The sequence below is a fragment of the Chiloscyllium punctatum genome, chromosome 7 (genome assembly GCF_047496795.1).
Source record: "Chiloscyllium punctatum isolate Juve2018m chromosome 7, sChiPun1.3, whole genome shotgun sequence".
Taxonomy (NCBI): Eukaryota; Metazoa; Chordata; class Chondrichthyes; order Orectolobiformes; family Hemiscylliidae; genus Chiloscyllium; species Chiloscyllium punctatum.
In genome coordinates, this window is record NC_092745.1 from 59,556,260 (window position 1) to 59,568,230 (window position 11,971).

Genomic DNA, 11,971 nt, shown 5'->3' on the forward strand with positions numbered 1-11,971 from the left:
TGTGAAATTGCATGAATGAATGAAACTCACACCTGCAAATAGTAAACAAGTCTCACAACCCAGCTCTGCTAATCAGTTTAATATCCTTTATTCTTTTATTAAGTACAGGCATAATTTTTAACTTATTTAGAGCATATAGACCTAGTTTTTTTTACTAACATTTAATAAATTAAAGCCAAAAGGACCAACACCTCTTAATTATGCAAGCAGACTGGACAGACACTCTTAATCCCTTCGGAAGTAATAGTCACTATTAAACAGATGTTTAACCCATCTCCGGTCTCAAACCTTTGTGTACTATAGATAAAACTATGTAACATCTTAGTAATGGAATTTTAATAAACATAAGAACTGTGTATAAAGAGTTAAAAATCACACAACACCAGGTTATAGATAACAGGTTTATTTGGAAGCACTAGCTTTCAAAGCGCTGCTCCTTCATTAGGTGAGTGAAGGAACAGCGCTCCGAAAAGTGATTCTTCTAAATAAACCTGCTGGACTATAACCTGATGTTGAGTGCTTTTTAACTTTGCACATCCCATGGAGGTCCAACACCAGCATCTCCAAATCGTATATAAGAGAGGCTACTGTAAGAACAATATTTCAGGATTCCATCGCCTCCTTGAATTTGAGCGGCTGCAGTTGCTGTATAAAGAGGCTATTGTTGCCACTCACTGATTTCGGTCATTACTTGAACATGATCCCATATCTGCAAAATTGACTATTCAATTTATCTTTTTCAATTTAATAAATTAGATACAGTAAGTATTTGACTGATTGCAGTTTTGTTTTCTATTCTGCTATCAACTGGAGTGCAAATATAAAGAACAGGTGAGCCATTGAATCTGATCACTCAGGAAGTTATTAGGCGACTTGGAAACAAATCTAGCAAATTAATCTCCTGTGAGAATGCATCTTGTACAGTAAGTGACACGGTTTCTTGCTCTTGATTATATTGTTTCTCAGCCAAGTCATTGTTCTACTCTCCTGCCTTGTTTCCTTTATCTCCTCTCTAACAGACAAGATAGCCAGTTAGTCACATGCCTTCCACAACTCACTCTCCCCTGAGACATGGGCAGAAAGAAGAAAAACAAGGCCTGCAGGAAACAGATGTTTTAATGAAAGCTGTATCATGAAACCACAGTATGTTGAAGAGGGTGGATGTCACTCAGTGGCAATCCTTTTCTCTCAGCATTTTAAGAGGAACACCCACTTCATTAGCATTTGACATTTCAAATTCTTTATCACATTACCCAACAAAAGACGAGTATAAATATGTACAGTATAAATATATAGGTAAGTGTAAATAAGAAACAATATGTACAGGTAGTTGAAATTTCCAAAACCTTCTTTGCCCATTCAGAAGCCCACCTACTTTCACATGTTAAAATTCCTCTCTCTACCACCTGACAGCGTCAGATTTATTCCGAATACTGGACATCAGAAACCAAGATATTTGATGTAGGACAAGAAATCAGTTTAACCAAAGCAGCCTTTGAAATCTGAAATACATTGAGGGAACAATTGGTGAGGTTAGAACTGTTAGACTGCTTTCATACACAAGACATGCAATGTTGAACAAGAGTTATGATCAAAGTTATTTAGTTTGATCATCGATTTATAAAATAGTCCAAAGTACAGCATGTACCTCAATCACCACATTGGTAGTCATCTTACTTAAACATTCGCTTTAACTATCCTCCAGCATTTATACTGCAGCCCAACCAGTCCACACAGACCCTCTGAAGAGTAACCCACCCAGACCCATTTCCCATTTAACACGGCCAATTCACCTGACCTGCACATCTTTGCACTGTGGGAGGAAACTAGAGCACCTGGAGCAAACCCACGCAGACACAGGGAGAATGTGTGAACTCCACCCGAGGCTGGAATCAAACCTGGGACCCTGGTGCTGTGAGGCAGCAGTGCTAACCACTGTACCACCCCCTTCCACCACCACCACCTCCCCCCCCACCCCCTGCCGTCCCCCCACCACGTACCTTCAAGATGAAGCTTCCTGACTTGATTCCTAACTTACATTATATTACTTGTGGCCCCACGTGTAACACGTGCTCCTGCATTCTTCATAGTCATGGGTTTTTCTCAAACTTTTTTCCTGTTTCAGGTGAATACATATTGTGGTTGGTGATGAATGGGTGAGTGATCCATTTTGTAATGATAGAATGTTTGTCATGAGTTGGAGGAAGACTTGGTTAACTATTATTATTTGTTTGCTCACCATTTTCATATATTTATACACTTAGAAAAACAACTTCCGATGTCATTTTGTCGAACTGCCATTTGAAATGTGTATGGTCTATGCATTTCTCTGGAAAATGAAGCGTTAATGGTAACTCTTGATCTCATATTGTAGCTGGAGAAAATGCACCAAGATTCTTGAAATGTGACATTATAACACAAATATGAATTAGTAGCCTTTATAATAGATATTCATCAGAAATAAGTACTTTTGTAATAATGGCTGCTGTGATGGAGCCTAATCATTTAGATGCTGGCCAACTTCCACAGTACCACAGAAACAATCAGGTACGTGATTTGCTTTTATTCCCTTGTTGCTGCATTTACCCTGATTTTAGGAAGCAGATTCAAAGTAAGTTTCACAAGGAAATTGGATAAATAACTGGAAATGGAGAAAAGACTGCATGGCTATGGAGTTAAAAACTAATAGTCCTCTTCAGTGCTGTGAGAGTCTATGAGTTAAAGTTGGCCTATTAGATTAGATTCCCTACAGTGCGGAATTAGGCCCTTCGGCCCAACCAGTCCACACTGACCCTCTGAAGAGTACCCAACCAGACCCATTTCCCTCTGACAAATGCACCTAATACTATGGGCAATTTAGCATGGCCAATTCACCTGACCTGCACATCTTTGGACTGTGGGAGACAACCCATACAGAGAGAATGTGCAAACCTCCACACAGACAGTCACCCGAGGCTGGAATTGAACCTGGGACCCTGGTGCTGTGAGGCAATAGTGCTGACCACTGAGCTCCCGTGCCACCCGGTTGTAGCCTATGCTATTTGTTGGAAACAGGTTCGTAGAGAATGGAGAGTCTACTTTTCAGGCTTTCATGAGTCACAGAAAACTAACATGCAGGGACATCAGTTAATAAAGAAAGTTAATGGAGTATTGGCTTTTATAGCTAAGAGACTAGAAAATAAAGGTAAGGGAGTATTGTTCAAACTATACAAGGCATTGGTGAGACCACATCTGGAGTATTGTGCACAGTTCTGGTCCCCTTATTTGAGGAAGGATATGGTGGCATTGGAGCAGTCATTGTTTTTACCTCATGGCATTGGAGGCAGTTCAGAGAAGGTTCACTGGATTGATCCCAGAGATGAAAAGTTTATCGTATGAAGAGCAATTGAACAGTTTAGGCCTGTACTCTCTGGAATGTAGAAGAAAGAGAGGAGATCAAACTGAGATATTCAAGATGATTAAGCGTGTGGATAAAATAGACATGGAGAGGATGCTTCGTTTTGTGGGGCATTCTCGAACAAGAAGTCACACTGTTAGGAGAAGGGGGAGCAAATTAAAAACAGAGTTGAAGAGAAACTACTTCTCCCAAAGACTTGTGAATCTGTGGAATTGGCTGCCCCAAAGTGTAGTGGATGCTGGGACAGTGCACAAACCTAAGGAGGAGTTAGACAGATTTTTAATTGGTAATGGGTTGAAGAGATATGGAGAGAAGGCAGTAAAATAGGGGTGAGGAACGTATCAGCTATGATTGAATGGCAGAGCAGACTCAATGGGTCCAATGGCCTAATTCTGCTCCAGTATCTTATGAACTTATAATCAGTAGTGTCCTAACCCCTGGACCAGGAAGCCTGGTTTCAAATCCCACTTGTTCCATAGGTGTGTTTTAACATCTTTGTATCGGCCGATTAGAAAATATCTACTTTTCGCTACATCAGGTCTTCTTTCTATTCAAATTCACAGAACGATAATTCAAACTTTACTGGAGTGTGGTTCCCTAGAGTCACTCTTTCTTTTACTTTAATTGTTTGAAATTTTAAGGAAACATTTCTCAAGTCACTGGAAAATACAAATTGGTGCAATGTAATAACAAGCTGCCAATTCACTATGAGCTTGTTTTACCATGGGAGCATAGAGCAATGTTAACCCTTATAATTCTCTGAATGTTAACCTGACACCTTCAGTGGCAGTGTTGACTTTTGCCATTAGAATGATGTTACTCTCGATGGTGATGATCCCTCTTTCAATGGCAGGAGGTGAAGAAGCTGCAAGTAGAGGAACCTGGTTTAAGCCATGTTGGGTTCATGAAACTTGGCCAATTTGGGTGACCAGGTAATTCCTGCGAACATTTTAAGTCAGTGATTTGGTGAAAGCCCCAGGTACTCAATCAGTTAATGATCTTCTAAGATCAATTACTTATATTTTATGACATAATGTCACCACTTTTCCATGAGGAAATGGAACAAGAATAAAGATGTCCCCCTCTTGTTTACAGTGAGCATTCCATGGCAAGGTCAGGATGAGGGAACAATGAAGAATGGGCCATCAGGATATATACAGAGCTGAATCTTCCATTTTTGAGAAATTTCAACTGCGTGAGATCCAAAACTATTTGCCACATAATGCTCTGCAGTTTGTCTGGCCTACACGGTGCCACTCCCTCACAATCCTGCAGTAAACTGAGATAGAGTGCTCACCAGGACCAAGACTGTCTAATTTCAGGTCATGGGTGTCCTATTGAGATACCAGCCAAGCATCACTTCAACTCTGCAAAGCAGAAATGGTATATCACTGCTCAATTCCAAAGGAAACGGCTGTGAGGCAGAGCTCAGAATCCTGTTTCCCTGACAGGGAACTGGCAGTGCTGGGAGATGGGTTGGTGGAGAGGAGAGCTGTCCTCTTTCTCTAGGCCTGTGAAATGAGATCACTGCACAGAAGTCTGATCTGAAGTAGCCACCCAGGCTTGTACGATGTCCACAGTTCAGAGGAATATGCAATAGCACCACAGGAGGGTTAATGGCCTTTCATGCTCCACAAGAGTTAATCTTACCAGCCTCTATCTTCTAGCTGACGCTCACTCTGTCTCTGCCACTGCACACATCTCCCAGCAAGGGTCATGATCTACCATGCCTAAGGGTGGATTCAGTACCTTTCCTAAATGACTCTCACCAAGCCCCAGTAGCCCTTCCTGTCCTCTACACTCCTGCTCACTCCTGACATTCATCTCCTCTCCTCATTGGAGAAGGAAGTATTTGTACTTGTGGAAAGGATACATCACTACTATAGGCTACATTTCTCTCCCTGATACAGACCTGAGACACAGTGGGAAGACAAGGATAAAGAAAACCCTCAGAGGCTGCATAGATGACTCAGGTAAGATTTCATTATAAATAGAATATCACATCTCTAATATAGGTTCACTTTAAATCATCATCTCTCTGATCATCTGTCAGTTTAGCTGTAAGAGTGGTGATTAAGATACAGGAGCTGCTCTTCGTTAGCATCATACCATTTCAAAACTGTCTGAAGGAGTATTACTCTATCGAGCCCTGATGAGTGAGTGACCAGAGACCCCTGACTCTATGCAGCTCCCCAAATGAGTTATCATGCATCCACAGGTTGCGTGACAAAAGATAGCCCACACCCCAGAGGGCAGAGCTCAGACCCTCTGAGAACCACCAAGTATCTGACTAAACAAGCCCAAGCCCCCTGCACTGATAGTCCTTGACTGTTTGTGCTGGGACCCCCTGACAGTAGTCTGTCTCCCTTGAACTAACTGAGGATTACTCCTTGCAGACTGAGACATGGTCATTTGGTTAAAGCTGATGCATTGTTTTTGCTGCACATGCTTCTGACATATTGAGCTGGTGTTGCATTGATCCAGCACGGTGCCAGACAATAACATAGCGATCCCTGTGGCTTATCCCACTGACAACCAAGACAAGCTGCCTGGCTTTCTGTTGGAGGTAGACTGCAAAGCATGTCAGAAGGTCTGTGTGCTTGTTAGTTCCGAAGTAACCCACAGAGCACAAAAAGGCATAGCAAGGCAGAAATGCTGTCAGCAGTCATGTAATTGCAAAGTGAGTGTGCACTAAGAGGGAAAGCTAAGAAGCCGGAGATGCACCCAATTCCAAAGCTGAAAATGGGTGCCTGTCCGAGTAGGCACAGCATTCTGGCAGCAGCATTACAATGAAAGGTGTTGGTGTGTTCCAGAATATAGCATTGTAAACTAAATGGGTTCGAGATACATCATGGTGAGGCTGGTGCATATCTGATCAGTGGATGTTGGGGATAAGGCATGTTTGGGAAGACTGTCTCTGCCCCTGAATTATAACCTAAGGTTTTGAGGAGTGCTGTCCAAGTGGAGACCTGGACGAGCAAGAGGCAATCTACAGCTGCCCATGTTCCCAGGCTGTGAACATACCAGGAATTGTCACCACCTATCTTCTCTCCGGTGAGTGGAAGAATGGGATGCTGCATGGAAATGAGGTGGATTAATTTGCACTAATGGGATAAAAATGCTTGCAAATAATCTTCAGGCTCCTCACTAAATGGATTCTGGTCTCACAATTCAAAACTTAGACAATTAATTGGACATTTTTTTTCTCAATGTCAGAATTACATTTTTCCAAGTTTGACATATTTCCCCAACTGATTCACCATTGGCCAAATCATTCAGGGGCTGGGAAAATTCAGCCTGTTCACTCTGTTTTTCTACAGATGCTGAAAATATCCAGGATTTTCTGATTTCATTTTATCATAGAACTGTAGTTTCATGATGACCAAGAGCCCATTCTCCTAAAATGTTGCTATCCTTGCCTATTGTCCTCACCTATGGGGGTCAGGTTTTTGGTCCATGTTCACTACTGTAAGTCATGTTTCATGTAGTGGCTCAGTGGTCAGCACTGCTGCCTCACAGCACCATGGACCTGGGTTCAATTCCAGCCTCAGGCGACTGTGTGGAATTTGTAAGTTCTCCTTGTGTCTGCGTGAGTTTGCTCTGGTTTCCTCCCACTGTCCAAAGATGTGCAAGTTCGGTGAATTGGCCATACTAAATTGCCAATAGCATTCAGGGATGTGTAGGTTAGGTGCATTAATCAGGGTAAATATAGATTAATAGGGTAGGAGAATAGTTCTGGATGTGATACTCTTTGGAGGATTTGTGTGGACATGTTGGGACAAATGGCCTGTTTCCACACTGTAGGGATTCTACGATTCATCTGCATTCAGTTCAAATGAAACATCCAAAAAGATAAAAACAACAAAGCACAAAAAGTTTGCAAATCATTTTCAAGGCCTTTTGTTAACGATTCCCACAATGTTTAAGATACAGAAAATTCTGTTATTTTAACCAGAATTCTAAACACCATCTTAATATTTTTACTGTAGTCATTCTTTCAGCCCAGAATGGGTGAGGAATCTAAATTGTTTGTGGGTGGTTTTGTGGCCTGTACAGGAGAAGTAGAATACAATATACAGGTTTGTAAAGCCATTACCAGTTATGTTTACAATATCCAGTGTGAATGAAGAATTTGATGAAAAGAAACCAGAAATATTTCCTCTCATCATAAGTTCAGCTTTTTAGAATCTGTTTACAACTGCTCTTAAATAGTGAGCACATAGGAATTATTAAAACCTTTCTCTTACTTTTACAGTTTTATTGTTAAAAAAAATTCTGGTGTAATCTTCTCTCAGAACCAAGATTGTAAACGACAGCCTCTACAATACTATGATGCACTTTGAAGCAGCTCCATCAGACCAACAATGCCAACGGTTCTGCACAGATAACGGCTGAAAGTGCACTCTCGAAGACGTTGAACACAATGCCATTGTCAGAAGAGAAGAAATTGACCTAAGTTCTGCTTCTGATTGCTGTCTATTGATTTCTGCTTGTCAATATAATCATGTAGACCTTAAATGAGAGCTTGAACAGATTTGATTTTGTTGAACTTCAGAGGGGTTTAACTACAAGGCAGACTATGAAAGAAGTGAAAAGGAAGGATAACTTAGGAGATATCATTAGAGATGTTGGAATTCATGAAGGTACAAAAATAGGATAGGGGCACTTTACCTGAATGCTTGTTGCATTTGTAACAAGGTCGGTGAGTTAACAGCACAAATCATCGCAAATGAATATGATTTAGTAGCCATTACAGAGACATAGTTACAGGATAGTCACAACTGGGAGTTTAAATATGCAGGGGTATCAGACTATTCGGAAGGAAAGACAGGAAGGTAAGGGAGGTGGTGTAACTCTGATATTCAGCGATGATATCAGGGCGATGCTGAGAGATGATATAGGTTCTGTGGAGAATAAGGTTGGATCCATTTGGGTGGAAATTGGAAATTCTAAGAGGAAAAAAAATCACTGATAGGCAGAGTCTATAGGCCACAAAATAATAACATCACATTGGAGCGAGCAATAAACTAAGAAATAACTAATGCCTGTAAAAATGGTACAGCTATTATCATGGGGGATTTTAATCTACATGTCGATTAGTCGAACCAGCCCGGTCAGGGTAGGCTTGAGGAGGAGTTCATTGAGTGTGTTTGCAATAGTTTTCTTGAACAGTATGTAATGGAACTGATGAGGGAGCAAGCCATCCTAGATCTGGTCCTGTGTAATGAGGCAGGAATAATTAATGACCTCATGGTCAGGGATCCTCTTGGAAGGAACCATCACAGTATGGCTGAATTTAGAATACAGATGGAGAGTGTGAAGATAAAATCCAATACAGGATCCTGTGCTTAAACAATGAAGACTACAATAGGATGAGGGAGGACTTGACTAAAGTAGACTGGAAATAAAGACTTTATGGCGGGACAGTTGATGTGCAATGGAGGACTTTCAAAGCAATTTTTCAAATTGCTCAGCAAAAGTATATCCCAGTGAAAAGAAAGGACTGTAAGAAAAGGGGTAATCTCTCAGGGGTGTCTAAGGAAATAAGGAAGACTATCAAATTGAAAGAGAAGGCACCCAAAGTGGCCAAGATCAGCTGGAAAATGAAAGATTTGGAAAGCTTTAAAGGTCAACAGAGAACCACGAAAGAGGTATAAAGAAAAGTAAGATAGAACATGAGAAAAAACTAGCACAGAATATAAAGACAGATAGCAGAAGTTTCTGTAAGTATGTAAAACAAAAAGGAGTGGCTAAAGTAAACATTGATGCTTTAGAGGATGAGAAGGGGCAGTTAGTTATGGGATATGATGAAATGGCTGAGGCTTTGAACAGGTATTTTGTATCGGTCTTCACAGTGGACGACACTAATAACATACCAGTAATTGACCAAGAGACGAAGGGAGGGGAGGACCTGGAAACAATCATTATTACGGAAGAGGTAGTGTTAGGCAAGCTAATGGAGCTAAAGGCAGACAAGTCTCCTGGCCGTGATTGAATGCATCCCAGGGTACTGAAACAGATGGTGGGCAAAATAGCAAGTGCACTGGTGGTAATTTTCCAAAATTTGGTGGACCCTCGGGCAGTTCCAGCAGATTGGAAAACAACAAATGTGACATCACTGTTTAAAAAGAGCAGTAGACAAAATATGGGGATTGTAGACCAGTGAGCTTAACCTCTGTCGTGGGGAAGATGCTTGAGTCTATTATCAAGGAAGAAATAGCAGGGCAGCTCGATAGAAATTGACCTTTTGAGCAAACACAGCATGGGCTCATGAAGGGCAGGTCATGCTTAACTAATCTTTTAGAATTCTATGAAGACATTATGAACACAGTGGACAACGGGGACCCAGTAGATGTGGTGTACTTAGATTTCCAAAAGGCCTGCGACAAGGTGCCGCGCCAAAGGCTGCAACATAAGATAAAGATGCAAGACATTACGGGGAAAGTATTAGAATGGATAGAGGATTGGTTAATTAATAGGAAGCCAAGAGTGGGGATAAATGAGTGCTAGTCTAATTGGCAATCAGTGACTCGTGGTGTTCCTCAGCGGTCAGTGTTGAGACTGCAATTATTCACAATGTATAGAGATTATTTGGAGTTGGGGGACCACGTGCAGTGTGTCAAAGTTTGCAGATGAAACTCAGATGAGTGGCATAGCAAAGTGAGGAGAGGACTGTGAAACTTTGCAGTGGACATAGATACTTTAAGTGAGTGGCCAAAGGTCTGGCAGATGGAATACGATGTTAATATATGTGAAGTCATCTATTTTGGTAAGAGTAACATTAAAAAAGACTATTAATTGAATGGTAAGTGGTTACAGCATGCTGCTATGCAGAGGGACCTGGGTGTCCTTGTGCATGAATCACAGAGGTTGGTCTGCAGGTGCAGCAGATAATTAAGAAGGCAAATGGAATTTTGTCATTCATTGCAAAAGGGATTGAGGTTAAAAGCAGAGAGGTTATGTTGCAGCTGTATAAAGGTGCTGGTGAGGCCACACCTGGAGTACAGTGTGCAGTTTTGGTCTCCTCACTTGAGAAAGGATGTACCGGCACTGGAGGAGGAGCTGAGGAGATTCACAAGACTGATTCCAGAGTTGAGAGGGTTGGCTTGTGAGGAGAGGCTGAGTAGACTGGGATTATTTTCATTGGAATTTAGAAGTATGAGGGGGGATCTTATAGAAACATCCAAAATTATGAAGGGAATAGATAAGATCAACACAGAGGGATGTTTCCACTAGTAGGTGAAGCTAGGACAAGAGGGCATAGTCTCAAAATTAGGGAGAGCAGGTTGAGAAGGAACGCCTTCACCTAGAGGTTCGTGAGTCTGTGAAATGCCCTGCCCAGTGATGTAGTTGAACAATCCAGGAATTAAGGGATATAGTGAGAGTGCGGGTAAGAGGGGCTGAGGCACCAGAAGATCAGCCATTTTCTTATTGAATGGTGGAGCAGGCTCAAAGGGCCGGACGGCCTACTCCTGCTTTTAGTTCTTGTGTTCTTATGTTCTTTTCCCTGACCAAACCTGGTCAACACTTGGACAAAAGTTACATTCTCCAACAGTGAAGATTCCAATCAAAGGAGTGGTGTAAAATCAAGGGGCTGCCATCTTTAGGTCAAGCTGTTAAAGTGATGTCCTGTTTGTACCCTCAAATGGAAATAGAGACGCTGATGATTATGCATAACTGGAACCAAATTATGGATCTGAATGTCCATTGTCTTGACAGTTCCCATGGCTCCTTTCTATTATTTGAGAGATCATGTGGATTTTAGAAATACCCGTTAAGAGATCTAGAATTTGAATTATAGCTATTGCTAAGTGTTAAAACTACATTTCTCAAGAACAAGAATGGTCAAAATGCTCTTTTTATATCAGCATAAAAACTCCATTTAAGCTTCTCAGTCTCCCACCATAACTATGGTGATAAATTGGCAGAAAACCTAAGAAAACAGTGTTCACTGAGAGTTTGATTGCCCATGAAGTGAAAACTAGTAACTAGAATGTGAATCACTTGACAATGCATCAATGGTATTGTGAAAAGTTATTCTTTAGTGGGATATTCAGTCTGAGATGGAAGAAACGTGTGACCTATATCTATCAACAGCATTAAAACCAGTCCAAGTATAATAAGGTCCCGTGGGATAAAAGTTAGGCATTTCGGAAAATACTATATTTCCTCTGGTAATTAGAATGACTTTTACTTCAAATCATATAGTTATACAGCAGAACACAGACGCTTCAGCCCAACTCATCCATGACGACCAGACATCTCAATTGGACCTCACTCCATTTCCCAGCCTTTGGCCTATATCCCTCTAAACCCATCCAGATGCCTTTTAAATGTTGTAATTGTACCAACCTTCACCATTTCTTCTGACAGCTCGTTTCTTACATGCACTACCCTCTGTGTGAAAAAGTTGGCTCTCCAATTTTTAAAATATTTTTTTTCCCCTCACCTTAAACCTATGCTCTCTAGCTTTGGACTCCCCATCCTAGGGAAAATGACCTTGGCTACTCACCCTATCCATACCCCTCATGACTTTATAAACCTATATAAAGGTCACCCCTCAGCCTCCGATGC